Source organism: Strix uralensis, chromosome Z (genome assembly GCF_047716275.1).
Source record: "Strix uralensis isolate ZFMK-TIS-50842 chromosome Z, bStrUra1, whole genome shotgun sequence".
Taxonomy (NCBI): domain Eukaryota; kingdom Metazoa; phylum Chordata; class Aves; order Strigiformes; family Strigidae; genus Strix; species Strix uralensis.
The window spans coordinates 32,599,062-32,615,870 of record NC_134012.1 but is presented as its reverse complement, the minus strand read 5'-3'; the positions used below and the strand labels follow the sequence as shown (position 1 = coordinate 32,615,870).

Below are 16,809 nucleotides of genomic sequence, written 5' to 3'. Positions count from 1 at the left end.
CACCAAAGGAGTTGGCTAATTAATTTCTCAAATATGTCCTCTGTTCCAGAAGCTGGAAGAAAGAACCTATACTGTTTACATATACTTTATCTGAGAAAGATGTGTAAATGTGGAAAATGAATTGCATTCAAAATTTACATTTTGAAGAAAAGATTGCTACATTTGAACACAAAAGAACTAATTCTAAGCAATAATACTGGAAATAAGCATAGGGGTTTTTTTTAGAAGCCTAGCATTGGGAAATACTACAAAAGTAGTCCATAAAAAGAGTTGGAAAACCAGTAAGATCTTTAGGTCAGAAGAATATTGCCAAAATAAAAATTAAAATGTTAATTGGTTATGAAGAAATAACTAAACCATGATAGCTCTGGATATCAATTTCTGTTGATTCTCATTATGTCCCTTCCTTTCCTTCTAAACAATATACTCTCTGACTTTTCTTAACATATTTGACTGAGATGACAATACAGATTATAATAAAAAACTTCTGTTAAAGACTAGATGTTCCAACTGGAGCCCTCTTCTGTGTGAATAGGGCAGATTGTTACAAGCAAATCACACAACAAAACATCTTTTTTTGCATTCCCTTTTCACTTATGCATGCCACTGGGGTTATTCATTCTAAAAGCTCTGAGTATTCTGATCATTGTTCCTCTGAAATAGCACATCTTTCCCTATATCTTTAATGAAGAAGACTTCAGAGAGGTTGTTAAAAACTCTTCCAGGACTAAATCTTTCATGTCAGGAAAGATTATAAACAATGATAAGAATCTAAAATAACCTGTTCAGCAACCCTGAAGATCAAAGACCTTTTGTAAATCTGCAAAATATGTACAAAATACCTCATTTGCCTGATTTAGCACTTCTAAATTTAACTAATCTGTTCAGAAGAGGGAGTTAAAATCCTAGTTAGTCCTTTGGCTCTAGAGACAAGTTAGTTGCTGAACTTTGCTGCAAACTGATGAATAGAAGATGACCTATGACTATTATACTTTTTTAAAAAATATTGTTGTAATAGAAAGATCACTGAAAGACTAAATTTGAAAAAACAGCAGTACTCAGCAGTACTAAAAAAAAAAAAAAAGAATATTCATAAATTCACTGCATCAAATTTTTGTCTTAATCTACTAAAATGAGAGATCTGCTAGGAGAAAGAATACCTTCAATAGTTGTATTCTCTATTAAGTTATTTTTTAACTGAATATAAAACACCTCACTTGATGGACAGAGGAAGGTTTTATACTAGAATTGCCATTAGTTTTTTCCACAAAATTATGACACTTTAAGAGAGTGGTAGCTATGGTTGCTGATTACATCTGGATTAAATGCTAACTATGGAATGAAAGACATGTCCATTATCTTTTCTAATCTTTCTAATTTAGCTCTCTTTGGAATAGGAGTTATAATACAGGTATATGGTACACAGAAGTGTCCCCTATTTAGGGAGCTGAATTTATTTTTGTTTTTATACCACTCTTGTATGTTGACTTTTTTTAATCTATTCTGTTTTTTTTTTAATTACTATTGTTAGAACATTTTTAATGTAGTGTGATACGGAAGTAACTCTTCATGTTTGTCTGTGAAGTCTACAAGTCCATGGTAATTTAATGTGTGATTCTATAGTTAGAGCACTGTGCTAACAGCAGCTCCATTTGCAGCTCCGTGTTGAATTATATAAACATTTCTGCATGAGCTTATGCACTCCAGATAGTTAAAAAAATTATTATATAGTTATTTGTCATGCATTGAGGTAAGACTGTGAGAACAGTTGTCTTCTCAGGGAAGATAAAATAATTTTTAAAATGTAAATAGAAAATCTATTTTTATTTCCTTTAAATAAACTATCTTTTACACTAAAGTAATTGAATTGGTTTAAAATCCTTGGTTTTAAAATAGGGGAGTAGAAAGTAGAGTAGAAAAGAGCAATAATTTAATGAGAAAAATGTGTTTTAAAACCAGGCTATAAATGGGTGCACTCTGCATGATCAAGGGCAAGTCAAAACAAAATGGAATCTAAGTTGAGCAAGACAGCCAGCAAAAATATGCCACCCTCAGACTTCATTTTACAGCTGCTTTGAAGCCAGTAGTTTCCATTAGATGAAACCTTGATTATAAGAAAGAGTCTGTTGAAAAAATACCATATTCCAGAGTCCATTGAAAGGATTCCACATCTGCACCACACACACTACAAAAATTTGTTTTGTGTTTCATTACATCTAAAGCTTTATTCTTTTATTGATGTATGGTTGAAGATAGATACATGCATCAGAAGAAAATAAACCCATTCATTTCAAATTGAGCAAGTGAGCAATGACAAGTTATGTGAGTGTTGTGGTCATAATCATTTGCCCTTCATAATTGCATTATTATTTCAAGAAGAAAAGATACTGTTGTGTGTATTTTCTTATTTATATTTTAAGTTATGCTGCTTTTATAGAGTGAGACTTTTTTTTTAATCAAAATGCTCTCTGAACAATACATCCTAAGTACAAAGAAGTGGAATAACTATTGCCTGAAGAAGGAGGAAATAATTTCAGTTGAACATTTAAGTTTTAGACTGGTTTCTCAAGTTCAGGAACCCAAAAAAAAAAAAAAAAAAAAAAAAAAAAAAAAATTAAAAAAAAAATATTTTTACTTCACTCTTCAACAACCTTAACATTATACTTTTTTTGTATAAACATACCATAGTATAATGTTAAGTTCACAACATAACATTGTGTTCAGTTTTATAAAAACATAAGAAATTAATGTCTCTGACCCTGACGCATTTGCAATAAAACACTTCCTAATAGAGAAGAGAAATACGAGTGGGCAAATATTATAAAAAACCCCAAATCTTAGCTGATTAAATATTATCAGTTGATATGTTTTGGTTTTTAAAAACCTAAATTATTAAACTATTTAAAAAGAGATAAAAATCTCATGAAAGTGTCTGATATAATCAGAAAGCATTATCATAATATTTATGAAGCCCTGTTCTTACACAAAGAAGTATATGAGAGAGTTTTCATGTTCTGTGAAATTTCAAAACTATGCAGCATTTAGTTTAGAAGAAGCCAAAATAAATCAGTTCCGTTTATCTGCACCTACTCTTCCTGAACATCTTTAGATACTTCTTGGAACCAGTGCAGGGTTCTGTCATGTCCGTCATGAGTAAGTAAGTGAAGATTAACTCTTACTTTTCTACTTCACATTTTCTTGTTATTGTTCGGTGAATGCTTACTAAATATTTATTAATCAACATAAAGTAAGTATTGACTCAAAATCCCATGACAGTAGGACTTGTGCAAGTACAGAACCAAAGGATGGACAGTGCTTTTCAGAGCATGTGCTGTAACAAAATGGACAACACATGGATAAACACATGCTGGAAATCACAGGGAAACAATGAGACAACAGCGGTCATTATGGCAGATGGTAGTACAGCCCTTCAAAAGCATAAGCTTTTTGGTCATCAGAGAAAAGTAGAGTTTTAATGCAGAATTTAAAAGAAGGTAAAGAAACAGCTTTGAAGATGTTTACTGGGAATTCTTTCAAGTGTGAATGACAGCATGGAGGACGGTTATTTGAAAATTTAATAATGTGATGATGAGGATTAACATCATGAGCTAGTGAGAGGTAGAAAATATCCTCTTGCTACTGCATAGAGATGCCCAAAAGTTAGGAATTTTGAAAATGAAAACAAGTGGTTAATATTTGATACGATAAAAGGAAAGAAGAAGAGGCATTGGAAGTATTCAAGGTAAAGGGTAACAGCATATGAGATGATTTGAGCCTGAATCAAAATATTTGCATAAGAATGGAAAGGTGAACATATATATGTTAAAACCTAGACATGATCTGCATATAAAAAGCAGGGAAAGATCAATAAGCATAATACCAGTATTCAAAATGCCTGAGAAAAGGAGGTAACTTCAGGGCTCAAATACAGGCAAGATGGCAAGATATTTCCATTAACCATGGTGAACATGATGTGAAGGTTATTATCTATGGGCTAGATTTAATTTAGACCTGATTAGAGAGGTCTGGAATAGGAAATTAAAGTTTTGGGTTTTGCCTATAGATGGTAATTGAATTTGTGGGTGAGATTATCTAGATTAAAATTCAAATGGAAAAAAAAGAATTTAACTGGGGTTAGAGAGCCCTTTGGAACTGCTCTGGATAGAAAGAGTGAGGATAATTCTCTGAGGGAAGGAAGTTTTCAAAAACCAAGAATTAATCAAAAGAAGAGTCATGGAAGAAAAGGAAAAACAGTTTGACTATTCTGATGGTATCAAAGCAAATGATTTGGATACAAAGTGTTAAAAGAGATTATGAGAGATTCTTTGAGAATGTTTTTACATGTCAGTGACTGGAGGAAAAAAAATGGAAAAAAGAGATGGTACGTGGAAAACAAAATGGTGTTCAAGGATAAAGATTTTTTAGTCTGAAGATACTAGCCATGTGTGAGAAAAGAGCAAGAAGAAATGGAGAAACTGATCTTGACAGGAGGGAGAGAAGAAGGAGAGATTTATGGAAAAAAAGAAACCACATTGAGAAAAGAATGAGATAGTTTAATATTTTGTCGTTTGTTTTCTTGAAGAAGTTAAGCAGACATTTTATGAAGAAGAAATGTAGGTAAAAGGCGAATCAAGCTGGAAAAGGAATGGCTGGCATTCATTTAGAAAACTGGACTTGCTTAGCAAGAAACATGGCAGATCTGAAACCGGAAAATAAATCTATAACATAGGCAAATGTCCTAGTCCACTTGATCCACTCTGCAATACCAGAGAAGGAAGCGGGAAGTGGATGGCAGCAGTCAGCCTTTTTGTCAGAAGCCAGAAAGAGCATGGTTGCAAGGGAGTGAAACGAAGGGAAATAAAGAATAAATAAATAAATAAATCAACAAACAAACAAAAAGAAAGAAAAACAATGGGAAAACAAAATTAAATAGTGGTAGAAAGGCTAAAAGGAGAGAGGACAAGAACAGAGAAGATAATACTTCTGGCCTAGAAACTACAAAATAGACAGCTGAGTTCTTGTTTGTATCTGTTGTGAAAGGAACAAGTGAAAAGATAAGTGAAGAGGTAATGGAGCTGAGAGGAAATGCAGTTTTTCTGTCACAAGTGCAGGGCTTTATGTTTGCTTTTCATGAACATCTTGGGCTTCCTGTCGGCTTGCTTCTCTAACTTGTCCTTGTGCCTCTGAATGGGAGCCTTGTGTATTTACCACTCCTCTCAGGTGTCATCTGCACACTTGCTGAAGGTACCCTCCATCCCATTGTTAGGTCATCAATAAAGATTTTTGTCTCCTGTATTGATCCCGGAGGAATGACATTCATAACCAGCTTCGTACTGCTCATCATACTGTGTTGAACTTAGTCATCAAACCAATTTTCAATCCACTTTATAATCTATTTATCAGTACATCTCTCACTAATCTGACTATAAAGATTCTCTGGGAGTCCATGTCAAAGGCTTTCTACAGTCGGGGTAAACACTATCCACCACTCTCCATTTCCCATTAAGCCTGTCACTTCATTATAGACAGCAGTCAGGTTGCTCAGGCATGATTTGCCCCAAGTTATTTATCAGCAACAATCCCTGGTGACCATGCAGAATTGAGTTTATTGTGTTCTGGTACTAGTGGAAGGAAGTACATGAGCTGTATTACCAGGGAATCAGGAAGAACCCAAGAAAAGAAACATCAACAGGGATTTTGTAGTAACCCCTTGCATAGCTCAGGAGCTGTTGTGGGAAGCTGAAAATGTAAATACAGAAGAAAAACACATATTTAAAACTCACTCAGACTAGATTGTAGTCTTAAGAAAATACTTGAGCCTTTGTCTGAAAGAATATTTTTCCTGAAGAATTATGTTTTCTTTAATCAGGACTTCATAAAAGAAATAAGTTATGCTAGTCTTTTTCCCTATTTAGATAATTTACACCAGTAGCTAATGCAATAGCAAAATTACAGTGACCATAGATAGTACCTTTTGTGTGGGTACTTAAGGTGCTTCATCAGCTCAGTGACTGAACTGTTACTGTTCTCTAATTATATAAATGTATTCTTCATACATTTAACAGCAGCGTAGGATCTAGATGTAGATACCCATCTTTCCTGCAGTCAAATAAAAAACATCTTTAAATATAATCTTTTATCCTAATCCATGTTATCCTTTTGTAATGTTACATGGGAGAAAATGAATAATCATTAGCAATAATAAGGATCCTACTTCACTGTGAGCTTGGAAAGTCATAAATACTCTATTGCATTATGAAATCTCAGCTGTGATTATGAAGTGTAACAAAGACAGATGTGCAGGATTAGTTCATCAAAAAAATTAATTAATTGTAGTTGAGACAGTAATTCAATAAGCGTTCTGATTTTATATTTTTCTTTTGCATGAAGAAAATGAAAACTTACACATGATTCACTACGTATTTTTGGTTCAGCAAGTACTTTTCAAATCTGACCTCTATCTGGATAATATAAACAGTGTATGACCAAGAGTAGTAACATGATTTTGTTTGGGTTTTAACAGTGCTGTTACATGAATCATGAGGAAATACAGACTTTTCCTGCCAAGAACAAACAAGCTAGTTACACATTTTTTTAGCACCAAAGGACAGATCAGAAAAAATAACCCACGTTTTTAGTTTTAGTCTTCAGAAACCTTCCAAAACCCAGAATTTGGAGGTAAGTTACCTAACTTTCCTTTCTGCATGATGTTACAAGGGAATTCAGCAACTCCCACAAACAACTGCCATTTGATATGTTGATCAGGAAGATAGCAATATTCAGCATTTTCATCAGAGGATTTCTAGAGCTAGAGAAAAGAATATACAGGTGGCAAAAGTAAATCCTAAATAGATCCGCTCAAACACTGAATTTCAGTCTGTAAGAAAATATTTTTTTCCATGTATTTACAGCACCTTGTCCTATAGTTAGGTAGTTTTTCCAAACAACGTCTGACCATTACCTTAGCTCAGCATCCATGTGCCCACATGACCATACATGTGCTTTTATTTTGTACATTAAAAAAAGGGCTTTATTTCTTATGTTGAACAAAGTTTTCTTGTAACATACAAATAGTATTCAAAGTTTAAACTCTTCCCAAATATTTAACACCAACACTTGAAATTAAAACAGCTATCTATCTTTTTAAACATTACCTTTCTCTAGCAATAGACCTTCAAGTCTACTAAAATGAGAGCAGCTTGTGCTGGCCTGCTAGGGAGGCATAATGCTCAAGAAATCTATAAAGCTGCTGCTTTGAACTTTCAAAAGTCATTACTGTCCATATCTCTCTAGATCTGATTTAGAGTTATGCTTGACTCATAAAATAATTAAAATATGGGAGAGATGTGAATTCATTTGTTCAATCATAAATATTTAGTGCCACTTTAGACTTCTTGAAATATCTAAGATACCTTCACGGACGTGGCAGATACAAGATACGAAGTGACATGTGGAGGTGAGCTGACTGGTCCATATGTAGAAATGTGAAAAGGACATTCAAAGGAAAGTTGAAGAGAAATACCTGGCATTTCTTGTCTAAATTCTGCATATTCAAACAGAGCATGGTCCTCTAAAGACCGTGGGAAGAAATAAAGAAGCTAGAACATCTATATCATGAATGTCTTTGTTCTTTTCAATAATATGGAGGAGAAAAAGTAATCCAATGCACACCTGTAACTGGTTCTTTTGCCTAAACTATTGCTGCCCAGAACACTTGATGACTCAGGTATACCAACTCCAGTTACGAGAGAAATGGACTTTTACTTTGGCTTTGGGGAAAGGACAGGAGAATAATTAATGACCATTAGAAGAATAACAACAAAAAAATTTTAAAATCACACAAAGAATATATTTGATAAAGGCTTTTTTTTGACCTGTGAAGGATTCTCCATCCTCTTTTCTTGGATTTACTGACCCTTTGACAATGAAACATGTTGCCAGAGAGATTGTGAAGACTCCATTTTTGGAGACATTAAAAACCCAATCAGGCACAGCTGTGGACAACCTGCTGTAGTTAACCTTGCTTGAGCAGGATTAAGGACAGGCAATCTCCAGACACGATTGCCATCCTCAGCTATTCTATTGAAGATGTCTCTTTATAGGCAATGTTTCATCCAGTATATATTTTCAGGTAGAAATTATGAAAATTACATTGATCTGTCATGTTTTAAATTCTTTTTTAGAGATTTTTTCTTTTTTTGCTAAACTAATGTGAAAATGACCTAACATGGAGTGCTCATGAGATATTTATGGGTAAGAATCAGAGACCCAGGCAACAAAGGGAACCTTGTGGTTGTTGTTTAGAACAGGCCACCAGATCAAGGACAGCCTATTGATGAAGTCTTCTTACTCCAGCTACTGGAGGCATCATGCTCACAGGCTGTCATGCTGTTGGGGGACTTCAACCATCCTGACATCTGCTTGAAAATTAGCATGGCATGCTATAGACAATCCAGGATACTCCTGGAGTGCACTGAGGGTAACTTCTTAAGCAAGGTAATAGACAGTTCTAACAGAGGAGATGTGTTACTGGACCTGTTGGTCACCAACTCAAGTGAGCTAATCAGTAACGTCACGATTAGAGGCAGCCTGGGCTGCAGTGGTCGTGCACTGGAGTTCATAGTCCTAAGGGATGTGGGTCAGGTGAAGAGTAAAGTGAGGACCCTGAATTTTAAGAAAGCAAACTTCCAGCTGTTCAAGGGGTTAGTCAATAGGACCCACTGAGAAACTGCCCTCAGGAACAAGGGAGCAGATCAGAGCTGGCAGATCTTTAAGGATACTTTTCATAGAGCACAAGAGATCTTGATCCTCAGGTGTAAGAAATCAGGAAAGGACAACCAGTGACCAACATGGCTGAGTCAAGACCTGCTGGTCAAACTAAAGGGCAAGAAGGAAATACACAGGCAGTAGAAGCAGAGACAGGTATCCTAGAAAGAGGACAGGGATGTTGCCCAGATGTGTTGGGATGGGGTCAGGAAGGCTAAGGCAAGGTACACAAAGAATAATAATAAGGGTTTCTACAACCAGCCAGAAAAGGAAGGTAAAAGAAAATGTAGCCCCCTGATGAGCAAGATAGCAAACTGGTAAAAACAGATGAGGAGAAGGCTGAGGTGCTCAACAACTTTTTTTTTTTGCCTCAGTCTTCAGTGGCAGTCTCTCTTCCCACACCTCTTGAGTGGATGGACCGCAAGGTAGGGATTGGGGGAGCAAAGTCTCTCCCACTGTAGGAGAACCTGAACATGCATAAGCCTGTGGGACCTGATGAGATGCATCCGAGTCCTGAGGGAATTGGCTGATGTAGTTGCCAAGCCACTCTTCATGATATTTGAAAACTCATGGCAGTCATGTGATGTCCCCTGTGACTGGAAGAAGGGAAAAATTGCACCCATTTTTAAAAAGGTAGGATGGAGGACCCTGGGAACTACCAACCTGCCAGACTCACCTCTGTGCCTGGGAAGATCATGGAACAGATCCTCTAAGAAGCTATACTAAGGACCATGGAGGACAGGGAGGTGATTCAAGACAGCCAGGATGTCTTCACCAAGGGCAAGTCTTGCCTGATCAACCTAGTGGTCTTCCATGATGGAGTAGCTACATCAGTGGACAAGGGAAGAGCTACAGATGTCTTCTATCTGGACTTCTGTAAGGCCTTTGACATGGTCCCCCACAACATCCTTCTCTCTAAATTGGAGAGGTATGGATTAGATGTCTGGACTGTTTGGTGGATAAAGAGTGGGTTGGATGGTCACATCCAGAGGGTAGTGGTCAACAGCTCAGTGTCTGGATGGAGATCGGTGACAAGTGATGTCCATCAGGGGTCTGTATTGGGACAAGTACTGTTTAATATCTTCATCAGTGACATAGATAATGGGGTCAAGTGAAACTCAGCAAATTTGCAGATGACACCAAGCTGAGTGGTGTGGTTGACACACCTGAGGGACAGTATGCTATCCAGAGGGATCTGAACAAGCTTGAGAAGAGAGCCCAGGTGAACCTCATGAAGTTCAAAAAGGCTAAGAGAGCAGCCCTGCAGAGAAGGACTTGAAAAGCTGGACATCAGCCGGCAATGTGTGCTCACAGTCCAGAAAGCCAACCATATCTGGGTCTGCATCAACAGATGCTTGACCAGCAGATCAAGGGAGGTGATTCTGTCCATCTACTCTGCTCTGGTGAGACCTCACCTGGAGTACTGCATCCAGCTCTGGAGTCCTCCTCACAGGTGGAGTGGGTCCAGAGGAGGGCCACAAAAATGATCAGAGGAATGGAACACCTCTATGAGGAAAGAATGAGAGAGTTGGTGTTTAGTCTGGAGAAGCAAAGGCTTTGGGAAGAACTTATTGCAGCCTTTCAGTACGTTAAGAGGACCTATGAGAACGATGGGGACAGATTTTTTAGTAGGGCCTGTAGTGATAGGACAAGAGGTAACTGTTTTAAACTAAAAGAGGGTAGATTCAGAATAGGTACAAGTAAGACATTTTTTACAATGAGGGTGATGAAACACTGGAACAGGTTGCCCAGAGAGGTGGTAGATGACCCATCCCTGGAAACATTCAATATCAGTTTTTTCAGGGCTCTGAGCAACCTGATTGAGTTCAAGATGTCCCTGCTTATTGCAGGGGTATTGGACTAGATGACCTTTAAATGTCCCGTCTAACCCAAAGTCTTCTATGATTTAATGATTCAGTGATTCTATGATTTCAGTTAAAATCATGCTAATGTGTCTCTCTAAAATATTTAAATCAGAATTATTTTGCCATGACAAATTATACTACAGGTTATCTGATTCAACAGAATGCTGCTTTTTTTTTTTTTTTTTTTTTTCCTGGCAATAGATTTGCAAATCAGGAAGAAACTTTCATCTTTTTAAGAGTTAGTTAATGTTTCTTGTCTAATGTCCTGATTGTCAAGGGGGCATATTCAAAGTATATTCTTCAGTACAGTTCAATTGTTACATTATCTTAGCTTTACAGTTTAACTTCAGGTGAGAAATTAGTTGTATCTATGGCCATGTAATATCATTACTTTAATCCTACTCTATACATTCTGACTAAGGCTGAGATTCTTGAAGTATGGGTTTTCTTAGTGGATGAAGCTATAACACAGTTAAAGACTAGTTTCATTTTGTAGTATGTAGTCATTTAAATAAAGTTAGCTTGCCATTTTAACAGCTGAATCTGGAATAACTGGACAGTCTCAGCTACAGTTCATTGTGTATTAAAAGCTGAATTGTAACCATGTCTTGTAACAAATTACTATATACTGATTAGAAAATAAAAGCCTGAGCTTTAGTACAATGGACCTATTTATTTTCTTGGGAGAAATCTAGGTGGCAGACAAATATCAGACTGTTGCAAAAATGATGATAAGCTACTCTCTAAAATTTTTTACTCAGATTCATAAATTTATGTCAGTAAGGCACTGCTAAACAAGTTCTTCTGAGATTTTAACTTGTTTTGAAAGAGATCATTGAGAGACTACCAAATTGAGTGATTACTTTTTAAAAAAATTTTTAAAAGGGTTACAAGTAAGTGTTGTTACAATTATGTCACCCTTTCTGTGTACCCTCCCATTTGCTTGTTCCAAATGTTATCTCTGTCAACTTAAATTGTGAAGTCTCCAATAGACCACTTTTTTCCTAAGTAGACTATTATTTTCTTAAGTAATATTATAATGCATAAGTAGTAGAAAACCAGTGTGATTATACTTCATATAAGAAGTACTAGTAGCTGATTGAGACAAGGTATTACTGGAGCAGGTTTTGGAAAAGTAATTGTTTAGCTCCCAGTTTTGTATGAAACCAGCTATAATGATTCCCTAAATCTCTGTAGAATTTCCTGAAACTCAATGGACTTTTCAATAGACTTTTAAGTGATACCAGTGATAAACTATCAACTTATCTTATGCCCAAAAGAAAACTCTTTAGTACCAAGAAAAATGAGGAAAGGATCAGAGAAAGAAATTACAGAAACATGGCAAATTTGGAGTTTTGTATTTACTTTTTAATTCTAAGGTATATAGTGACAGTGTGAAAATTTTTGACAAAACAGATTAATCAACTGGTAGAGCTATGTTTTATGCAACTTAAGGGCCTGGATTTCTGAATGATTGAGAGGAATGTCCCTATACTACAAGTTTTGGAAAAGTGATATAAATGCCAGCTTCTGAAATTATCATACAAAAGACTAACTTTTGCTATTTATTGGAGATTGGGGCTTACAGTCATCCTGCATGTTTAAAATAGTAGTCATCCAAAGGTACCTTCCTTTTGTATCAAAGGTCTTAGACACAGAAATTGCCTTATCTTCCTCAAAACCTTTTATTTTTTTTTGTCACTTTGATGTTTTGAGGCATGAGTGGTGAAACAGAATACTTAGGAGAGATTTAAACTTAAATCCTTTCCCATGTACCGTTATAAAGCAATGAAACAATTAGAACTTAACTAGTGAGGTGAGAGGTTTCAAAATATTACAGTAAATCTTCCCAGAGAGAGAGAAATAAAGTGTAATTATCCCTAATGATATTCAATAACCAAAATAGTAGCTTAAAAATAAATATTTAAAGCTAAGTATATATTAGAAAGAGGGAAAAAACCTTTGAAATGAAAGCTTTGAAAATAATTTCTTTGCAATATACAAATATATCTGTTAAAATTAATGACTGTTTGCACAATTGAGAAAGAACCCTTCTAGCAGCATAGACAATAGTTTTTTTTTGAATACTCTACTATATGATCCTCAGACGTAATTTATTTACCAAATAATAAAGAAAAATATATTAGCTTGTTGTGGTTTGATCTCAGAGGTCACCTGAGCACCACCCCTGCCACCCACTCAAACCCAGGACATAGCTTAAAATGTTTATTTTAAAAAATGTAAATACTAGGAGTATCTGTTTCATAATTTCTAATCCAATTAAGAGTTAATAGAGGTGAGTAGATGGGCAGAATCACCTCCCTCGATCTGCTGGTCCAATTAAGAGTTAATAGAAACTGAAATGTGGAGTGAGTTGTGTGCTTGTGTGAACTATGAAATTCTGAAATAAGTACAAATGGTTTGCTAAGACTTTTGAGCTCTTCACTGTTGAAGGGAGACTGTTTAAATTAGTATCTGCCCAAATATGTTTGACAGGTACTGATTTTCCACTTGTACAAAAAGAGAAGAATAGAGGAAGAAGCTACATTCTGAGTTTAGCATAACTTAGAAATTGCACACTGTTCTGTCTGTAAGGATTTTTTTTTTTTTTACCTCTTCTACAACCTGTAATACCAAGTGAAAGTTTATCTCTCAGGTATTTTTTACTGAATGGAAAGATGTGTCAACACAGCACTAGAGTTGTCAGTGAAATTCTAATTCAGTCACTAAAATTTTGCCTTTGATTTAACATTGCAGTAAACTAAGGTTAAGCAAATGTTCTGCTTACACATTTTTCTACAGCTGTAACATGCATAGATTTATATGCTAAACTGTGTTCAATAAATTAATTACAGGACCTTGACTCCTTTTCCTCAAGATTTTTAATTCTATGCAGAGGTTTGTTTGTTTGGGGTTTTTTAATTGTAAATGTTAATAACCTATATTTATTGAAATGTCATTATAATATCTGGTCCAAACCCCATAATTTCATGCATGTGAATGATACCTACTGACTTATGTTTCTCAGGATCTCATGGAAGATTTCTCAGAAGGTTTTTTAGAGAGGCCACCAGGCAGCAGCAACAACAAATTGGACACAGATCTTTCTTTTCCAAGGATCTGAGTCACGTTTTACTCCCTCATCCTTCTCCTCAGTTCCTCCTAGAAGCCATCTGAAAAAGGGCAATGGAATTATGGAGGAATGAGGAGTTGGAAGTTCTGACAAGTGCCCTACCTGGATGACTTATTCTTCAGTAAAATAAAGAACTAGGCAATACAGAATAAATCATTTTTTTAAAACACACCAATATCCACCAGAATCACAAATTTAAATTCAAGAGGCAGAAAAACAGTTACAATAAACTATCAACTGAGGCTACTAGGCCCACTACAAAATTATCTTTTGAAATGAGTCATTGATATTTAACTGCTTCTTTAATGAGAAAAAAGATACACTCCTTTAGCCTTTTCTGTTTTGATCTTATTCATGAACTCATGTTCATAATAGTCAAGACTGATTAGTCTTGACTGTTCCTAAGTACCAGAGAATGATTTCCAAACATCTCCTCTTTGCTGCTTCCTGTGTACATTTTTACATAGTCTTTTTTTTTTTTTGTGTTGTTCTTGATTCAAATTAATGCTTCTCACAAAATTTTTTCAGCAACCAAGTGTCTCTACATAAATCACTGTGTCTTCACATGGCTTTTCTGGACATTCTGTAAGGTAAAGTCCCTCCTTTATTTTAGACACCTAGGGGTTAAGAAAACCCTTCAATCTTTCACTGTCACTTGTGTAGTCTAAAGAAACATTTCTTGGAACTCAATGGTCTTTTTGCAAAACGGTAGGAAAGATTCAAGCCTATCGTGTCACTTAGACAACTAATTGCACCATTACATGCTGCAATTACAATTAAAGATTTTCAGCTGATGAAAGGCATGTTCACTGCATTCTCATTACCTCATATTTCCTTGCCAACACTCAAGAGTATCATGATTTTGATGAAACAAAAGCAACTCAAGAAGCTGTATTTTCTCAGTAGCATCAACACACCGCACTGCAATTCCTTCTCCCTGTTATATATTAACCATGTTATCAGGATTAACATCCATCCTTTGTGCTGAAGGTATTTTGTTTAAATTGGTCTTTACAAAAATGTGTTGTCAGGCATTCATAACAATGAATCAGTCAGCAACTTTTAGGCTCAGTTTAGGCTGCTTTCTTGGATTTAAGCCAATTGGCTTATCTCAAATTTAAATAGTTCAAATACATTGACAAAAACCCCCTTGTACTGAGAGCTAAACTATGCCAAAAATGGGGTAATAATTTCATATGTGATAAATACAATTTTTATTTTCTATGATAATAAAGAACAGAATTAATCAATACCAGTTTAGCAGAAGGGAAAGAATATTGCATTCCCCCCACATGTGTATCAGTCATTTTGATAATTAGCTGTGAACCAATATCTGGAGTCCTAGTATAAGTAAAATTATGACAGAAAAAGTCAGGAAACACTTTTTGAATTTTTGACTATTTAGAAATTGGCTCTGTTTCTATAACAATATTTACTAAATCCTGCAAATAGGTCTGGGAAAGTAATATACTTGTCTTACTATATTTTCAAAATTCCTGATTGTCCCCTATTATTGATTAAATTGCACCAAAAAAAAAAAAAAATGCTGCACAGAATATGGTATTTTATATGGTATGACATATTTATAAAAATTAGAAATAGTTTCATAAAGGGAGAAACTATACACTTGGATGTCTGATGTTTAATTTTGTCTTTACTATTGTTAGGAAAAGAACTCAATCTTAAAAGACACTAAATCTATTTATTATTCACATTTTATATGTTCTAATATTCCATCCAATTCCTGCTCCAGATAACAAATATACATGTGCAAAAAATCTTTCTCTGACACCATAATTCTTTATTTCTGGTTTCACAATAATTTCCATAACAAAAGAATGATGTTTTTATAAACACTACATTGTTGCTTCTGTTTTGAGTAGAGTTATGAATCCAATCCTTTGAGTTGAGATATGAATCCATACCTGATTTTCAAAGAAAAATAACATAAAGATGATGTAAAACCTCAATATTCAAATTAAGTTACTCATCTGGTTTTCTTTTGCCCCAATGTCAAAATCTTTTAAGATGATAATTAAAATATTATAGCTCAAAGAAATTTTTGTTGAGCTGATAGCAGAAGAAATAAATTTCTTTCACATCATTTGAATATGGATATGAAACCAAGATCCACTTGTTAATAAAGATGAAAAATCCCAGCATCACATATATATCACTGCAGACAAATAACACATTTGCCACTCAGGTGGGTGCAAATACAGTTGCTGCTGAAATATAACTCAGGATATAGTTTTGAGGAGAAGCTTTCATTAAGTTTGTTAAAATCCAAGATAAGTATACTGCCAAATGAATATGTAATAAGGAACATTTTCTTTGGTTACCTTACATGTTTTATCTTCCATTATGTCTGACTATCCCTGATGGGGGCTGTTTCCTGGTTACCTTTACTTCCTCACTCAAGCCTGTGAAGGGACTATGCCACCTCTTCATTACTCCTCAACTATGTGTTACACATGAGCTGTGTGTTACCACCTTTACAGACTTAAATTGCTCCTCTTGGGAACACATTTGCTAGAAGGAAAGGAACATTGTATAGTACTAACTCTGTTAGCACTCATGAAAGAGTCCTTTGAACATGTGAGTCCTTTGATCTCAGTATTTTATATTACAAAATTAAGATTCCCTTTTTAATCTATTTCTTCAGTGAGGACTGTCTTGTAAGCAAACTGATGGATGTAACTCACATTTCACAAAGACAGTGTTTAAGTGTTATTAAGTTAAGAACTTATTCCAATTCTGTGGGGTAAGTTTCCAATATATTTTGTAGTCTGTGATTTTTTTTCTGAAGTTTTAACATTTGGTATTTTTAAAACATTATAAAATTTTATTACTTAGTAAGATGACATCAGTTAACATGCATGACAATACAATGACAAGTTTCTATTAAGTTTAAACAGTCATTAAGTGCAATAATAATAATACCTTTTATATACCTCTCAATTAGAAAATAAATTATTGCCAATCTCTTTTACATAACAGACAAATGATTAGGCCATTCACCTGTGATGTAAGAGACTAATTTTT

The 16,809-nt window shown here is 35.0% G+C and overlaps 1 long non-coding RNA gene across 2 annotated transcripts in view; it reads left to right on the top strand.

Annotated features, from left to right (window-relative positions):
* LOC141937531 (uncharacterized) overlaps positions 1 to 16,809 on the top strand; it is an 847,382-nt gene that overhangs the window by 506,826 nt on the left and 323,747 nt on the right. The window contains exon 6 of one of the 2 annotated variants that reach the window (XR_012626996.1): positions 14,293 to 14,354. The exons of the other annotated variant lie outside the window; for it this stretch is intronic. This is a non-coding gene — a long non-coding RNA (uncharacterized LOC141937531). The remainder of the gene's footprint in view (positions 1 to 14,292; positions 14,355 to 16,809) is intronic. 2 annotated transcript variants of the gene reach the window in all.